General features: G+C 34.8%; 1 protein-coding gene across 1 annotated transcript in view; it reads left to right on the forward strand.

Moving 5' to 3' along the window:
• The window catches only part of MBD5 (methyl-CpG binding domain protein 5), a 323,726-nt gene that overhangs the window by 82,114 nt on the left and 222,375 nt on the right, over nucleotides 1–19,237 (forward strand). The gene's annotated exons all lie outside the window — the stretch shown is intronic.

The following is a 19,237-nucleotide window of genomic DNA, read 5'->3' on the forward strand; positions in this document are numbered from 1 at the left end:
TGGTTAGTGACCATTGGCTTCAACCTAAAATCACCAACTGCATTAGCCTCTAGCAAGAGAATCAGTGGGTCCTTTGAAGCTTTGAAGTTGAACATTGACTTCTCCTCTAGCTGTGAAAGTCCTAGATGGCATCTTCTAATAGATAGATGGCTGTTTCATCTACACTGAAAATCTGTTGTTTGTTCATCAATGATCTTAGCTAGAGCTTCTAGATAACTTGCTGCAGCTTCTCCATCAGAACTTACTGCTTCACTTCACACTTTTATGTTGTGGAGATGACTTCTTTTCTTAAACCTCAGGAACCACCTTGCTTTTCTAGGGTCATACTTTTCTTCTGCAGCTTCCTCACCTCTCTCAGCCTTCAGAGAATTGAAGAGAGTTAGGGCCTTGCTCTGGATTAGACTTTGGTTTAAGGAAATGTGGCTGGTTTGATCTTCTCCCCAAACCACTAAAACTTTTTATCAGCAAAAAGGCTATTTCACAGCAAAAAGGCTGTTTCGCTTTCTTATTTGTGTATTAACTGAAGTAGCACTTTTAATTTGCTTCAATAGCTTTCCTTTACAATCACAACTTGGCTACCTGTTCAGCACAAGAAGCCTAGCTGTCAGCCTGACATGTCTTCCTTACTAAGCTTAATTATTTCTAGCTTTTGATTTGAATTGAGATATGTGATTCTTCCTTTCACCTGAACACTTAAAGGCCATTGAAGGGTTATTACTTGGCCTAGTTTGAATATTGTTGTGTCTTAGGGGAGAGGGAGAGAGATGGGGGAACAGCTGGATTCTGGGGTAGTCAGAACACACACAACATTTATCGATTGAATTTGCCTTTTTATATGGATATGTGTTATGGCACCCCAAAACAGTTACAGTAGAAACATCCAAGGTCACTGGTCACAGATCACTATGTTAGATGTAATAATAATGAAAAAGTTTGAACTATTGCAAGAATTACCAAAATGTGACACAGACACATGAAGTGGGCACATGCTGTGGGAAAAAAAGGCACCCATAGACTTGCTGAATGCAGGGTTGTTGCAAACCTTCCATTTGTAAAAAACACAATAGCTGTGAAGAGCAAAAAAAACAAGGTATGCCTATACATTTATTCCTACACTGGGGAAATGGGAGATCAAGGAATGTTTACCAGAGGATGACATATAACATTAATCTCTTTTATCATCTAAGGTCAAAAAAATGTGTCATACATATTATTCCTATTTGTAGAAGAGGAAGAAACTGAAGTCCAGAAAGGTTATAAATTCTATGTAAGGCCATATAATAATAGCATATGTTTATATGGCTGTCACTCTACAAGAGCTTTATGTTCATTCATGTAACCCTCACAGCCACCCTATAATACAGATGCTTTTGTCATTTCAGTTTTATAAAAAAAAAAAACTGAGCCCTGTGGAAATAAATAAATAGAAAGAAGGGGAAAAAATTGAGCCCTGTGGGGTTAAGTAATTTGTCCAAGGTCATATATGAAAAGGCAATGCTGGATTTGAACCAAGGCAGACAGACTGTAGTGTCTATGTGCTTAACAACTATGGCATACACTGTCTCTTCTTCCTAGTTGGTCATTAAGCCTGATTGAAAACTCAACAGTCAGACTGGACAACCCATATAGTTAAGTAACAGAATGCCATTGGTATTTTAGATAGATTGTTTTGACTATAGTAAAAACAATAGACTTAGGTGAGACTGATCTGGAGGTGGGAAGACCAAATAGAGGAAAGCATGGATGCTAGTCTGACCTAAGCTAATTGCAACGAATATCAAGAGATACTTAGCAAATTCAACAATCAACTTCCTGGTTCATGAACACTGAGTGTAATTCAAAGGAAAAGGTCAGGAATCACTCCTTGTTTGACTGACGAGATGAAAAGTTGATATTTGGGTGGAGAATACAAGAAAGAGACAATTTAGGGAAAAAGTTGATGAGTTTTTTATTCTCCATAAATTTCATATTTGAAACGACCATAGGGTGCTCATATGAAGATATCCAGAAGACTGTGGAATTTGTGAACTGAGCTCAGAAGAAATATCTGGGCTGAGGAATAGAGAAAAGGATTAATCAGGGAAATGTAGGATTGCTGAGCATTTTTAAAGACACAGTGGAGTTTTTAGATCAAAATATGTCGTGGCACAAATGTACACAATTGTGGTATGTGCATTGGGAGGCAGAGACAGAGAGGGAGATGAAGAGAGGAGGAAACTTCTTGTAAGCCATGGGAGAAGATAAAAGATTATTAATACTTAAAAGTTTATAAGTCTTTCCCTGTTTCCTGCTCAAATTAAGGGCCAATTTTTGGTGCTGTTTTAGGTACTAGGAAGGGAGGAAACTTGAAAGAAGCCAATAAAACTGGAATCACTTACATTAGTAAGTTTGAGGGAGAATATAATCAATCTTGAAAGACCAGAAAAGTGGATGTATTGAAGGAAAAAGTCATATTGGGTGGAGTTTGAGGAATATTTCGGGGTGTGAAATAAGATCCCGGGACAGCTGCCCTGCTGCACAATTAAGGGAGAAGACAAAAGAATCTAATTATCTTTTACTATGCATTAGCAATGGAATTCTACATTAGTGTATCTTCATGAGAGTTCATTAATGATTTAAGTTGTTTTTCATTTTTCAATGATTTTTACATATAGGCTCCTGTTTTATTTGTTTTTAATCTGAACATAGTTTTATAAGTCTGGCCAAAAGCCATCTTGGCTTTTTATGGGTTACTTCTAATTTCTCTAGCAGTACTCCAGCAACCTATGTATTGAAGAAAGCAGACATTTGCATTTATTTGTAAGAGTTTATAGTTTATGCATTTAGTTTATAACCTAGTGAGTAGAAAGAGTTGATAGTATTGACAAGTAGTGTTCAAGATAATGGAGATATATACATCATTTCAAAGTGCACATGTAGATGTGGACCCTGAAATACCAGAAGAAATTTAAGAATTTGAGATAAATATGAAAGATGCAAAATGTTAACATTGTTGGATGATCAAAAATAGTTTACAGGCTCAGTAGGATGACTCATACCTGTAATCCCATCACTTTGCGAGGCCTATGTGGTACAATCGCTTAAGTCCAGGAGTTTGAGACCAGCCTGAGCAGCATCGTGAGACCTTGTCTCTACTAAAGAAGGAAAAGGAGAAGAAGAAATAATAATAATAATAATAATTTACAGATGAAGAAATTAAGACTGAGAGAGGTTAGGTCTATTGTCTAAGGTCACACACAACTAGTAATTATAGTAGCTGGTATTCAAACCTGATCAGTCTGGCTTCACTGCATTCTCTTTCTAGTATGCTTTTGAACTACCTAGAAAAATAGTGGCAGTTTCTGAAATGGAAGACTATGATTCATGATAGTTGCTAGGCATCGTACCAATCAGAATTCTTAGTTTTAAACAACAGAAGCCAGCTTTGTCTAAAGCAGAAAAGGAATATTTGGTAGAATCTTTAGGGGTGCTGCAGAACTAGACTTAAGAAACTAGTAGAAATGAGGAAAGGTAAAGCCCTACCAGTGCCATACCATAGGAAAATTCTGCTTTGAAATCTGCTGCTGATACAGTTTCCACTGGACAATCTTTAACATGCAGCTGGGTTCTGCTGCCTTTGGACACTCATTGAAGTTTGCTGTTTCAGTGTGACCGCAGCTTCCATGAGTAATCTCTGATGGTCTTCTACACCTCTGCCTCACTCTCACAAAATTCAAAGTCCTGGGTGGGAGCATTAGTTTGGTTAACAAAGGTAACATGACTGATGATCAATAACCAAATAACTAGGAAAGGGATTATCCCAGACTTTTTGAGATTTCCCAAAATAAAAAATGTGTTCAGACACTGGGCAGCCATCAACAGACTGTCATTTACATATATGTGTACATGTACACACACGCATACGCAAACACACATATTTGATGATTACTTCCCAGTGCCCGAGATTTCTCATTAAATTGGTAACAGCATGGTGTTCACATACTTTTCTTTTTAAATTTATATTTTGCTACCTAAAACATAATGTTTCATGGTCTACAGGAGGAAAAACACAAGGAAAAGAAAAGAAAAACTTTTAAAATTCCAGTACCTGATGAAAACAACAGCAACATTTTTGTGTATATTTTTCCAGGCTTTGTTCAATTCATAGAAATGAACTCTTTAGCCAAAGTAGGATGATACTATATATTATATTAGGACCATCTTTTTAAAATTCACAATGTATTCTAAACATGTTTCTATGGCAATTTTAGAAGTACATACTATTCTGTTCTATGGATGTATCATAATTTGATGAAAAATCACAGATTATTGAACAGTTAGGTTATTTAGTTTTTTGTCATAAGCAATGCTTTAATAAAAAATATTTTTCATCCCTTTGCACATTATTGAATTACTTCAGAAAAATAAATTGCTAGAAATGCACTTGCTTCGTCAAAAGATAGCACATTTTAAAGGCTTTTAGTTGTTACCTTCAACTTACTCTTTCAAAACATTATATTAATATATGCATACCTATGTACATTTTGCAATATGGATATTATAAGTTTTTGTATTGCTAATTTGATAGATGAAAAGTAGGATTTCATTTCTTTTATTTGTTCAAAAAGTATTTTTGAGACTCTGCTATATGCTTAACACAGACTTCATTTCTGGAAATAGACAAGCTGCTTACTTTTGTGGAGTTTACATTTTAGGGAGTATGTGAGGTGGCAGGCTGGGGAGAAAGAACAAGTTCAGGAAAGAGAAAAAATAAATGCTTAAATAAATTTGAAAAGAAAGGGAGGATTAAGAGGATAATCCAAATGGTGACTTAGGCTAGTGTGGAGAGGGAGAGAAGTGTTTCAAGAAAAGAGGGAAAGCTTCTCTTTTGATTTTAATATCTAAATCAGGCAAAGATAATACAAGAAAGAAAAATTATAGGACAATCTCACATGGAAACTTCAATGCAGAAACACTAAATAAAATATTGATAAATCAAAGTGAGTTGTTTGTGTTGGTATCTCCTGACCACGTGGGCTTTAGTTGAGGAATTCAAAAATGGTTCAATGTTTTTCTTTTTTAAAATCTATCAGTGTAATCTATAACATTGAACAGATTAAAGGAGAAAAACCATATGGTCATCCCAATAGATACATTAAAAGCATTCAATAAAATTGAACAATAATGATAAGAAAAACTCTTAGCACATTAGGAATAGGAGGACAATTTCTTAATATGATAAAAAGGTATTTACAAAAAATAAGGAAAAAACATTTTAAGAATAGCAAGCATGCCACTTTAAAGTGTGAAAGAAAAGGTTACCTGTTGTCATGCAAACTTTTCCACATTATACTAGAAGTTCTACCCAATGCAGTAAGAAAAAGAGAAATAAGAGAAATAGAAGATTGACTAGCAAGACAGAACTGTTATTTGCACATGTTACTATTGCCTATGTAGAATTAATAGAAAATGTCTGCAAATATACTAGACTAAAAATTACTTTGTAAAATAGTAACTCCCCTATCAATAATCAATTAATAAAAAGAAAAAGCTTACCAGTAATAATAACAAAACCTATAGAATAACAAGGATTAACATAACAGGCACTTATAAGCAATTTATCTGAAGAAAACTATAAAACTTTTCTGAGAGACATTAAAACAAATAGACTGGTAAGACTAACACAATAAATTTCAAATTTCTTCCACATTAGTCTGTAAATATAATCCTAGGTTTTCAGATGTTTTGTTTTGTTGATTAAAAGAAAAACAGAAGAACAGATACTTATTCAGTGATTACTGTATGTCACACTCTACGGAGGCTGTTGGGATACAGCAAAGAATGAAACAAGCTTTATCAGGAATCACTGAAGATCTTCTAACATTTAATCTGAATGCCATAAAGAACAAAAAACCTGCAGGAGGTATGAGGCTAATGTTGATTTGGGAAGTGAAGGGTGTGAGTAGAAGGAGGAGTTATGCAGGCTTTGACATCTATCCATTTAAAAATGTATTATAAGGGGTATTGAGACCACAGTAGACAGATAAAAAAAGAATTAAAAAGATAGAAATAGATCTGGGTATAGAGAAAGTTACAGTTTGTTTTAAGTGGCATTTCAAATTAAAATAGAGAAAGGATGAATTGTTCAATAGAGTTGTGAAATTTGGGATAAAATGAGTACACTAATCTCACAATTTAGCATCAGCCCAAATAAAGATCAGATGGATTAAAGATGTTTACATTTTTCTGATTTTACTTTTCCTTATGAAATATTTTGAACATATTAAAAAGTACAGAAAATAATGACATTGGTAACTTTTAATCAAATGACATCGCATTGGTTCTGTTTTCTCTCCCACTTTTTTAAAGAAATAATATATTACTGACAAAGCTAAAGCCAATCTCCATTCCTTCCCCTTGCCTCCCTCTCCAGAGGTAACCATTATCCTGAAATCAGTGTGTTCATAGTGTTCATATGAATGGATATTTTTATATTTTTACTAAATATACATTATTGTTCAATAATATATAGTGTTCTTTAACTTTTTAAAATGTTGTTTGCTTTTATGTGTAAGTCTTTAATCCACCTGGTTTTGTTTTATGTATGACTTGGGGTAGGTATCTAATTTGATTTTTTCCATATGAATTACCTATCCTGCAGAAGAACCAATCCTACTCCCACTGATTCTAATAATACATCTTCTGTTTTATTTATTCCAGGTCTGTCCAGGTCTATATATTCTGGGTTGCTATTGTGAACTATTTTTTTTTTCTTTCTCTCTCTTTTTTTTTTTTTTTTTTTTTTTTTGACAGGTTTTCATTTTTTTACCCAGACTGGAGCGCAGTGGTGTGATCTCGTCTCACTTTGACCTCTGCCTTCCAGGCTCAATCAGTTCCCCATCTTGGCCTCCAGAGTAGCTGGGACCACAGGCATGCCCCACCAAGCCCAGCTAGTTTTTGTAAAGCTGTAGTTTCACCATATTGCCCCGGCTGATCACGAACTCTGAGGCTCAAGGGATCTGCCTGCCTTGGCCTTCCAAAGTGCTGGAATCAGCTGGGATGAGTGCACCCTTCCTTCTTTTTTCTTTTGTACAGCCTTGTCTCCCTAAACGGCCCCCAGGCTGGTCTTGAATTCCTAATCTCAGGCGATCCCCCCACCTAGGCCTCCCAAAGTGCTGGGATTATAGACTTGAACCACAGCATCCCCCTCTCTTTTGTTTCTGTTATACTTTATCTTTCTATTTATACGAGGCTCTCCTTGTTTTTATTTTTATTGTATATATATTTTTTAGAAGCCCATCTTTCTGAACTGTTTTATTAATTTAGTTGGTAGGCTGAGGGTTTTTTCCATGTCGATTATTTTATCATTAGTAGTTAATTGTAATTCTAAATCTTTGCCATTATTTATATATAATATCATATTCTTATCTGGTTGTGTTGGCTAATTCTTACAAAATAATGTTAAATAAATGTACCATGTACAGTTTCTAATTTGCTAGGAGTATTTTAAATAAAAGTGGATATTGAACATTATCAAATAACTTGAGGCATTTATAGTGATAGTCATTTGGTTTTTGTTTTTTAGCCTATTATTATAATGATATATTTTATTAAATTTCCCAACATAGACATTTCATATTCTCCATTTAAACTCTACTTCATTATGTATTTGGTTTGCTTATTTTTAAAATCTAATATCCATAGAGGTGGGTGGGGATTTCTATTTTTATTTACTTATTTTTATTTATCCTTCATGCCTGGTACAATGCTTGGCATAGAATAGACACTCAGTAAATGTTTACTGAATGAATAAGTGAGATTGGTTTTCAGGTTTTATTTTGTCTTGTCATTGTCATGTTTTGTAGTAAACTACACTAGTTTGATAAATAAAATTAAAGACTTTCTTTCTCTAAGATCATTGAAAGTATTGAAATATCACTAGAATCATTTGTTGTATTCATCTTTAAAAGGGAGCAGCTTTTGTTGCAGTTGTTCAAGTCTGCCTTTCTGGTTTTTGTTTCATTTATTTGTATTTATCTTTATTCATCGCTTATTTTTTTCTGTTTCTTTAGGTTCATATTTTCCTTCTTTTCAGTTTTCTTGAATTCAATGCTTGGTTTATATTTTTCAATTTTTTTAATAAACAGGTTTAAAGCTCCAAGTTTTCTTCTCAGATCAATCCAAAAAAGTCTGTAATTTATTATAGATTTCTTCTTTAATAGAGGTATTAAAGGATACATAGGAGATAAAATTTTAAGTCCTTGTATTTCTAGAAAATTTTTATTTTACTTTTGTATTTAAGAACTGCTTTCCCTAGATATGTGAGTTTAAAATCATTTTTCTCACAACTTTTAAGACATTGTTTCACTTCTTCCAGTGATGTTGATCATATAATTGATGTGTGACCTGTTTCTATCTAGAAGCCTTTAAGATCTCCTTATCTAGTGGTCCAAAATTTTGTAGAGATATATCTAGTTGTGAGTTTTTTGAGGTTTTTTTTGTTGTTGTTTTGTTTTGGTTTGGTTTTATTTTTGTTTTCTTAGTGTAGTATACTTGGCATACAAGGACTTTCAGTCTGAAGTCTTATACCCTTTTTTGTCTCTAAAAAATTATCTTCAATTATATCTATGATTATTTTCTCCTCTATATTTCCCTACATATTCTCATTCTGGGATTCCTTTTAGTTGAACGTCAACGCTTTAGAATCGATCTTCTATAACTGTTAACTTTCTCATATTTTACCCACCTAGTGCTTATATTCCACTTATTGAAGATTTTTCTCAACTTAGATTTCCAAATCACTTATTGAATTTAGCAAGCATATATTCAATTTCCAAGACCTCTTTCATATTTGATGCTTATTCTTTCTTTACGATATCCTCCTCTTGTTCATGGATACAGTGTATTAGAAGTTTTTCAAAGTTATTTTTGTATTTTATAAATATTCTCCCTTTTCTCAGTGGTTGATATCCCACCCCCCATTTGTTGTCTTTCTTTTTCTCTTCATTGTGGCAGATGTGACTCATGTGTCTGATGCCTGTTTACTTTTTAAATAAAGTAATAGGAAAGCTCGGATCTCTCTGTGTGTGAACAGACTAGTGTATTGGTTGGCTTGTCTTGGATAAGGTATGCATAATGTTAGCCTTATATTTTGCAACCACTAAATACGAAAGCTGATGTCTCTGATAGAGAGCATTGCCTCTCATTCTGGCCATCCTTGTTCTCAGCAAAATTGTGTTCAATATTTTGGAGAAGAGACCTCCATTACTTCCTTTCTATTTCTTTTTTCTTTCTTTTTTTTTTTTTCAGAGTTTAACTCTGTCACCCAGACTGGAGTGCAGTGTCACCATCTCGGCTCACTGCAACCTCAGCCTTCAGGGTTCAAGCGATTCTCCTGCCTTAGCCTCTGGAATAACTGGGATTACAGGCATGCACCACCATACCTGGCTAATTTTTGTGCTTTTGGTAGAGACGGGGTTTCACCATGTTGGCCAGACTGGTCTTGAACTCCTGACCTCAAGCAATCCTCCTGCCTTGACCTTTCAAAGTGCTGGCATTGCAGGTGTCAGCCACCATGCTCGGCTGTCTTCTGACTTTCAATTATTTTTTTGTTTTCAGCCTCATAGGTCTCTACTAAAGTTCATTGTATTTTGTGTTTCCAATTTCCCTGCCTTTCTTGGATTCCTACAGCAGGTTGGCCCCTTCCTCACCTTTTGTCCCTTCCTCTACTGCTCTTCTTTATCCCTCACCACTCCTTCTGATTTCCTTCTTTCTGAAATTTTTTAATTCCCTTTTCCACAAACAGATAGCCCTTTATTCCTTTTCCTTATTGTTTGCTATCCCTTTAAAAATGTATTTATTTACCAGTATTTTAAGGAGATCTCAAGAGAGAAAAGATAGGAATATGAGCTCATCCTCATATCTCATATCTCACTCTCATAACAAAGACCCATCTTAAGAGCTTTTGCTGCCTTTATTTTTATTGTTAAAATATGGAGTCTGTAATTGATGTTTCAGTTTCATCTTTAGAGAATGGTTTTTAGGCTCTAGGTAATTTTATTTACGTTCTTTATCTTTAGTCAGTTGTTTCTAGTTTTATTACCCTATGATTAGTGGCTGGCCTATAAAATTTTTAATTTTTGGAGTTCAGTGATGTTTTCTTTGTAGTACAGAATATAATCAATTTTGGTAAACATTCTGTGGACATTTGAAGAGAATTACATTCTCTGTTATATACAAGGTTAGGTACATCTGTTATGTTGGTTAATTCTTTAATTTACTTGTGGACGTTTGATTTGTAAATGACTTTTTGAAAGAAGTTATTTTCCCAAAACAATTATTTCCATCTCTTCATGTTCTCCTTGAATTTCAAATAGCTTTTATTTTGTATTTCAGCACTATGTTATTTCTAGTATAAAAGTTCATAAAGTACATATCCTCATTGTGGATCTATACTTTTTAATCACTTTAAAATAATTCGTTTTGCCTATATAATACATTTTGCTCTAATTTCCATCGGTATGCTATTGATGTTTCCACTCTGCCTTTTATTATTTCTACTTTTTTAATTGACAAAGAAAAATTGTATATATTTATGGTTTTGAAATATGTATACATTGTGAAATGGCTAAATCAAGCTAGTTAGCATATGCATTACCTCCATTTTTACCATTTTGTGTGATGAGAACACTTAATATCTACTTAGCAATCGTCATTGTGTCATAATACACAATATATTTGTATTAACCACAATTGCCATATTATGCAATAGGTCCCTTGGACTTATTTTTCCTGTCCAGCTGAAATTCTGTACCCATTAACCAGCATCTCCCGCATGCCCTCCTCCCCTCCAGTCTGTGGTAACCACATTCTATTCTCTGCTACTATGAGTTTGACTTTTTTAGATTCCACATGTAAATAAAATCATGCAGTATTTGTCTTTCTGTGCCTAGCTTATTTCACTTAACATAATCCCTCCAAGTTCATCCATGTTTTCACAAGTAACAGGATTTCCTTCATTTTACGGCTAAGTGGTATTGTCTTATGTGTTCATACACCATGTTTTCTTTACCTGTTCAACTGTTGATGGATACTGAGGTTGATTCCATATCTTGACTATTAGTTGTATAATGCTACAGTGATCACTGGAATGCAGATATATCTTTGAAAGACTTATTTCATTTCCTCTGGATAATACCCACTAGTGGGATCATGTACTAGTTGTTTTTAAGTTTTTTGAGGAACTTCCGTACTGTTTTCCATAATTACTGTATTAGTTCACATTTCTACTTACAGTGTACAAGTGTTCTCATTTCTCTACATCCTTGCCACTACTTATCTTTTTTTTTTTTTTTTGTAATAGCTATTCTGACAAGTGTGTAGTGATATTTCATTGTGGCTTTAATTTGCTTTTCTTTGATGATTAGTGATGTTGAGCATTTTTCCATATACTTATTCACCATTTGTATGTCTTCTTTTGAGAAATGTCTATTCAGGTCCTTTGCACACTTTTTAATCAAGTTATTTGTTTGCCTCTTGTTGAGTTTTTTGTGTTCTGTATATATTTTAGATATTAACTCCTTATCAATTGTATGGTTCACATATATTTTCTTCCATTCTATAGATTGTCTCTTCACTCTATTGATTGTTTCTTTTGCTGTACAGAAGTGCTTTTTAGTTTGATATAATTCCATTTATCTATTTTTACTTTTTGTTGTCTGTGCTTTTTGTTTGCATTTGCCTGATATATCTTTATATATCTTTGTATTTTCCTTTAGTTTTAACCTTTGCCTAGAAATTGCTAAGGTGCAAGTATCATAAGCAACGTAAAATTCCATTTTGTTTCCTAGACAAGGCTAAAAGTAATATATTCCTAGACAAAGAACTGAATGATCTCACTGTTATTGTGAGAAAAAAAACATATTCTCATTTTATGCTATTTTTTACACTTCTTTTTAGAAAACATTTCTCTTTCTTTCTTTATTGTCTCATCTCCTACTGAAATCACCTTTGCAAAAATTATGACAATGAGAGAAATCTGACAGAGCTGACTCCATCATGCTTCCAACCTCACAAAATGCCCTTGCTCATTCCTGGGCATCAGTCAAACTGTGCACTAACTCTGGGAGGAATTTAGTTTACAGTTTAACTTTAAAACAAAGATGATTAACAGTCCCTCCCTGAAGCTAACCCCCACTTTGCTTGGGGATTGAAACTGCATTTGTAAAATTAGCAAATTGGCCACAAAGTTAAAACTATGGTTCAAGAGTCATGTAGCTGGAGGTCACAAGATTTGTAACTCCCCACTTGTTTCTGTATATAACATCATTATGGTAAAACTTAAGACTGGTGTTTGAGGTATTTTTCAGACCTTGCATTCTGATGGATGAGCTGGCACCATCCTGACCAGTAACCCCTACCAAGAAACTGACTCAGCAGGTTGTGACGCCCCCACCCTCAGGAATAGAAACAGCACAAGAATACAGCTTCAACCCCATGTGATTTCATCCCCAACCCAACCCATCAGCATTCCACATTCTCTAGCCTCGTACCCACCAAACTCCTTGAAAAACCCTAGCCACCAAATTCTCCCAGGAGACAGGCTTGACAATTATCTCCTGTCCTGCCACTGGCCTGCCTTGTGATAATTAAACTCTGTCTTTGCTTCAACACGTCTGCTGTTCTCATTATATTGGTATTTTGGGGCAGCAGGGAAGAACCTAGTTGGGCAATAACAATACATGTACTGGAAAGTGAGAATGCTTGGATTTTCCTGTGTCCCTTATTGATATGGGAAGTCCACTTTCATCGTTTGTACTTTTCAATGCCAGATAATACTTCTTTGCTATTTTATTTTTCTCTTCCTTTATTCTGCTATATCCATCAAGTTTTTCTTAATCTTTTTCTATTCTGGTTCTCATTTGGAAGTTTTATATCATATTCTTATTCTACTAGTGCTTCATTTCTCTTTCAGTGTCAAGAGCAAAATTGTCTAATACTTTCCCATGTGTACAATGAAACATTTAACATGATTTTGCTTTCTCCTATTCTTATCCTCACCCCCGACACCACCACACAGACACACCACTGTTTTAAAAAAATTATACTCTAAGTTCTGGGGTACATGTGCAGAACGTGCAGTTTTGTTACATAGGTATATGCTTGCCATGGTGGTTTACTGCACCCATCAACCCGTCACCTACATTAGGTATTTCTCCTAATGCTATCCCTCCCCAGCTCCCCGCCCCCTGACAGGCCCCGGTCACACATCACTTTTGTTGAAGTAATCTCAACTTTTAACTTTGGATTAATGTTGCTTATTGTTTTACACTATGTAAATTTTGTTATTTGAACTTAGGCATAACCCGAAATTTTACTGATTTTGTTGCTAATACTCCTTCATAGTTAAAACATTTTGCATTTTTTAAAGTCCTAATTTTTTAAGAAGGATGGTAAAATTTCTGGGTCCTTGCATGACTATGAAATACTTAGTGTCTTTGGAAATGAACGATAAAGCTAGGCTGGGTTTAGAATTCTTTTATAAAAACATTTTACAGTTAAAAATTAATTGAGTGTTTTCCTTTTTGTTTTTCTTTTTTCTTTTTTTTTTTTTTTGATGGAGTTTCTCTCTTTTTGCTGAGGCTGGAGTGCAATGGCATGATCTTGGCTCACTGCAACCTTCACCTGGGTTCAAGCAATTCTCCTGCCTCAGCCTCCCAAGTAGCTGAGATTACAGGTGCGCACCACCACACCTGGCTAATTGTTGTATTTTTAGTAGAGATGGGGTTTCACGATGTTAGCCAGACTGGTCTCGAACTCCTCAGGTGTTGACCTCAGGTGATCCACCAGACTTGGCCTCCCAAAGTGTTGGGATTACAGACGTGAGCCACTGCACCTGGCCTGTTTTCTTACGTGTAGTTGTGTGAGAGAAATCTGATGTTAATCTGATTATTTTTTTGTTTTAGATTATGTGTTTTCTTATGCAACCCATATGATTTTGTTTTCCTTTATGCTTTAAATTCGTTAAATTTATAAGCATCACTAGGTTATTCTAGTTGTCTTTTTTGACTGCATTTGAATAAGCCCTTTGAGTATGAAAATTTATATTTTTTTTTTATTTCAGGAAAATTCCGAGTATTAGTTCTTTGATTATTGCTTCCCCTCCATCCATTATCTTCTCATCTTCTCACATTTTTATTACTGGACTCCTGGATTTGTCTCTCTATTAATCAGGGTTCTCCAGAGAAACAAAATTAGTGAGATGTATGTAGAGAGAGGGATTTATTTTAAGGAATTGTCTCACAGGAGTGTGGGGTGGGCAAGTCTAACCTACAGAGCAGGCCAGCAGGCTGGAAATTTCTGCAGGAGGGGATGTTCAAGTCTTGTATCCCAAAGCAGTCTAGGGAGAATTTCTTCACAGAAGACCTCACTCTTTTCTCTAAAGACCTTCAAGTGATTGGATGAGGCTCATCCACTTTACGAGAGTGCTTTACTCAAAGTCTACTGATTTAACCTTTAATCACATCTAAAAATTACCTTCACAGCAACATCTAGACTGGTGTTTGAGCAAGGAACTGTGTACCATAGCCTAGCTGAATTGACGTATAAAGTTAACCATCACAGCCTGGAAATCACTTTTTTTTGGCCCTTTTTTCTTTATTATCTTAGTATGAGTTCTAGGAGAATTTGTCAAAACAGTCTTCTAAAATCACCTGTTTGCTGCTTACAGCATTTATTGCTTGCTATAAATTTGTTAATTTTTATTTAAAAGTACTATTTTCTGATTTTATATTTTTCATAGTTCAAAGTTTTCTCATATTTTATTGAAAAAAATATTTTAATTTGAAATGTTTCTTGGATATTTATATTTTTGTTTTGACTGTTTTTTAAACCTTGGCCAAGCATGGTGACTCATGCCTGTATTCCCAGCACTTTGGGAGTCCAAGACAGGGGGATCACCTGATGCCAGGAGTTTGAGACTAGCCTAGACACCAAAGCAAGACTCTGTCTCTACCAAAAAACAAAAAAACAAAAAGTTAGCCAAATGTGATGGTGCATGCCTGTAGTCCTAGCCACTTGGGAGGCTGAGGCAAGAGAATAGCCTGAGCCTGGGAGTTGGAGGCTGCAGTAAGCTATGATGCTGCCACTGCACTCCAGCCTAAGTGACAGAGTGAGACCCTATCTAAAATAAATAAATAAAAATAGAATTTTATTTAGAAAAATGTCAAAGCTGTACAATATTTTTATGCATACTGTAATTAATATTATTCCACTTTTCACTTAATCAATTACCATTTGTCATAATTGGTTTCTCTCTCACCATACACATACATCACTTATTTTGCTAAACTATTTAAGAGTAAATTGCTGACCTTATAAACTTTTACTTAAATACTTAAGCATGTATCTCTGAACAAGGCCATTCATTTACATTATTTAAAATAGTTGTGAAATTCAGAAAATTTAACATTGATACAATATTAATAATAGTCTATGTTTAAATTTTTCCAGTTATTTCAGTAATGTCTTTTTATAACAATTTTTTCTCCAATCTGGGTTCCAGTTGAGAGTTATACATTGCCTTTAGTTATCATATAAGAGATTTTTTGAAGTAATTTGCTCTTTCTTGACATAAATCTGTTTCACAGATATTTGATATGACTCCTTAGAATGTGCCTCTTCTTTTTATATGTATGATGACTTTTCTTTATTACCTTTAAAGAGTAGTTCTGCATGTTTAGTATCAAGATTTCAGAATTTGGGGTAAAAATTCTATTGGTTCTTATTTTTAAAAATTAAATGCAAAGGAGAAGAGAAAGTTTGTATTTTCTCTCATTTTGGTATACTCAGTTGTGGTACTTTTGGCTCTGTGGCTTCGGAGAACAATTGTGTCTCCCTTTCTTCAACATCACTCTTAAGGGGCAATTTTCAGTTGTCCACAGTATTTATAAAGTGTTATGTTAAGTCCAGTTGAGAATACAAAGTGTGTGATCTGGTTCAATGAATAATAATTATTAAGGTAAGGCAAGTAAAGGGCATTTATGAGACATGGTAAGAATTTATGGAAAGTTCAAAGCCTTGAGTCTAAAAATATGAATAATATTTGGGTGATAGGGGAAACATTCCGATAAGAGTTTAGGATAAATATAGATCATTAAAATTCGGTCTTAGTGTAACACTAGGAAGCATATTGTAGAATTCACTCCTTTATTTAAATTTTACCAGAGAAAACACAAAGTTAAATATGTAGCTAATATACATTATGCATATAATACAAACAAATATAAATATATGTATAAATTGTTCAGTTCATCTAAGCTGTCAAATATTTCCTAAAGTTGTTTTTAATATTCTGTAACTTATTTTTTAGAGACAGGGTCTCACTCTGTTGCCCAAGCTAGTCTATTGAACTCTTGGCCTCTAGCAATGTAGTTTTTCGTCTCTACTTTACCTGTAATTACTTAAGCAATGTAGTTTTTTGTGTCTACTTTATCAGTATTATGTACTGTTTTTCATTCATAATGCCTTATATTTGTGCCTGTTTCATTTTCTTCATCAGTCCTGCTAGAGATTGGTCTATATTATCATTACTGTCCTCTTTCTTCTTTCTTACATTTACTCTTATTTCTTTTCTCACTTATTTGATTGGGACATAATTGATTAGCTTTTGATCTTTGTTTTTCTAATTTAATAAATGCATTGAGGAAATGCTTTTTATTGTTTTAACTAATTGAACAGTTTTAATATCAGGTTAATTAAGACATAATTTGCATAAAGTCAAATCACCTTCTTAGTCTATAGTTCTGAGTTTTGGCATGTGTACACATTCATTTAACCACCACCATAGTCAAGACACAGAACCTCTGTCACCCACGAACATTTTCTTGGGTCCCTTTGTAGTAAATCCCTCTCCCAGCTTCAGCCCTTGGCAATCAATGGTTTGTTTTCTGTCCCTGTAGTTTTACTTTTTCCAGAATGTCATCTAGACATAATTACACCATATGTAGCCTTTGAGTCTATCTTCTTTCGCTTAATATAATGTATTTGAGGTTCATCCGTATTGTTATTATGATATTGTGATCAGAGGGCTGGTTTATATGATTCTGATTCTTTGGCACTTATTTGGGCTTATTTTGAGGTTTAGTGTGTTATCTGTTTTCATGAATGGTCTGTGTGTGTGTTTGAAAGGGATTCTCTCTTTTTTAGTACAGAGTTGTATATATAGCTGATAGAGATGCTTGTTGATTGTGTTGTTCAAATCTATTTTTACTAACTTTTATCCTTATAATCCATCAGGTTTTGATAGGGTTGTGTATGTGTATGTGAAAATCTCTCACTGTGTCTGTGGATTTTTCCATTTCTTTGGGTAATTTGTATGTTTTTAAGTATATTAAGGCCATCATTTTAAAATCTTCATACATTTTTTAATGCCACTTTTTTCTCATTTAATGTTTATTTGCCCTAAATTCTATTTTTTAAATTTATTTGTTTTAGTCAGGGTTCTCCAGAGACAGAACCAGTAGGATATATCTAGAGGTATGTGAAAGGGATTTATTAGGGGAATTGGCTCACTTGATTATGGAAGCAGACAAGTCCCATGATAGACTGCAAGCTACAGAACCAGGAAAGCCGATAGACTCGCTCAGTCTAAGTATGAAGGCCTCAGAACCAAAGAAGCTGATAGTGTAATTCTCAGTCTAAGACTGAAGGCCTGAGAGCCCAGTAGGCCACTGGTATCAGTCCTGGAGTTCAAAGGTTGGAGAACCTGGAGTTCTGAAGTCCAAAGTCAGGAGAAGAGTATCATGACTCCAGGAGAGAAGTGGTGAAAAATTGCCCTTCCCGCACTTTTTTGTTCCATACGGTTCCCCAAGTGATTGGATGGTGCCTACCCACATTGAGGGTGGATATTTTCCACCCACTCCACCAACTCACATGCCAGTCTCCGCTGGGAACACCATCACAGACACACTGGGGCAGCCTCGTCATCCTAATCAAAAGTGAAGCCATCAAGTTGTCGTAGCTCACACCTGTAATCCCAACATTGGAAGGCAAGGTGGGAGGATCACTTGAGGCCAGAAGTTCAAAACCAACCTGGGCAACATAGTGAGATCCCATTTCTAAAAAATGGGAAAAGTTATCTGGGTGTGGTGGCACGAGCCTACAGTCCTAGCTACTAGGGAGGTCGAGTCGGGAGGATCGTTTAAGCACAGCAGTTCGAGGGTGCAGTGAGCTATGGTTGTACAACTGCACTACAGCCTGGGCAACAAGCAAGACCCTGTCTGTAACAAATAAAAATAAAGCAAAATAAAGCAAAGCCATCTGAATTTCTCTTTCAGCAGAAAAAGGTCAGGCACAGTGCCTACTGAAACATTGAGAGTAATTAATCGTTTACCAGCTGTCTGAGTATCCCTTCATCCAGTCAAGATGACACCCACAATCCACTATCACAGTATTGCTTTGCTACTTTTCTTTTGGCTAGTATTTACTTGGAATATCATTTCCCTTCTTCTTTATTTTCATTTAGCTCTAGATGTATCTCATGTGAGCATCATAAAGCTGGATTTATTTCTCTAATTCCATTCTGATAGTATTTTTCCTTTAAGAAGTTAATTTAATTTATTATAGTTACACATTTGGACTCTTTCTTTTTTAAGAAGTGAGATGTCTCTGTGTTGGACAGGTGGAGTGCAGTGGCTATTCACAGGTGCAGTCATAGTGTACTGCAGCCTCAAACTTCATAGGCTCAAGTAATCCTCCTGCCTCAACCTCCCCAGTAGCGGGGACTAGAGGCACATACCACCACACTTGGCTTTGGGCTCATTTTAACCATTTTATTGTGGTTTTGTTTAGTTAATTTTTCTTCACTTTTTTCCTTCTTTCATGACATCTGTTGAACTGATATTTCTCTTGGTTGCTTCTGCTTTTTTCTTTTTTCTCGTTTCCTGGTTTGGAAACTACAGATTTGTATTTCTATTCTTTTAAAAACTAACTGCACAAACAAAAAAAAAAAACAAAAAAAAATTAACCACAAATTTTAATATACATGTGGACTATATTATATTTCTCAGAGTCTAAAATCATTTACTGTATCCTTTAGTTAAACAATCCTTGCACATTTTATCTGCTGTTTTTCTTTGCAGGTTTTCTAGAACTTAATTCACCTTTGTATTTTGTGGACTTTATTTTAAGAGGGACAGTAGTTTGATTTCCATCCTCACAGTTACTTCTTATGTCCCTTGCCTTCCCTCAATGTTCAGTT

Source organism: Theropithecus gelada, chromosome 12, assembly GCF_003255815.1.
Source record: "Theropithecus gelada isolate Dixy chromosome 12, Tgel_1.0, whole genome shotgun sequence".
NCBI classification, from domain to species: Eukaryota; Metazoa; Chordata; class Mammalia; order Primates; family Cercopithecidae; genus Theropithecus; species Theropithecus gelada.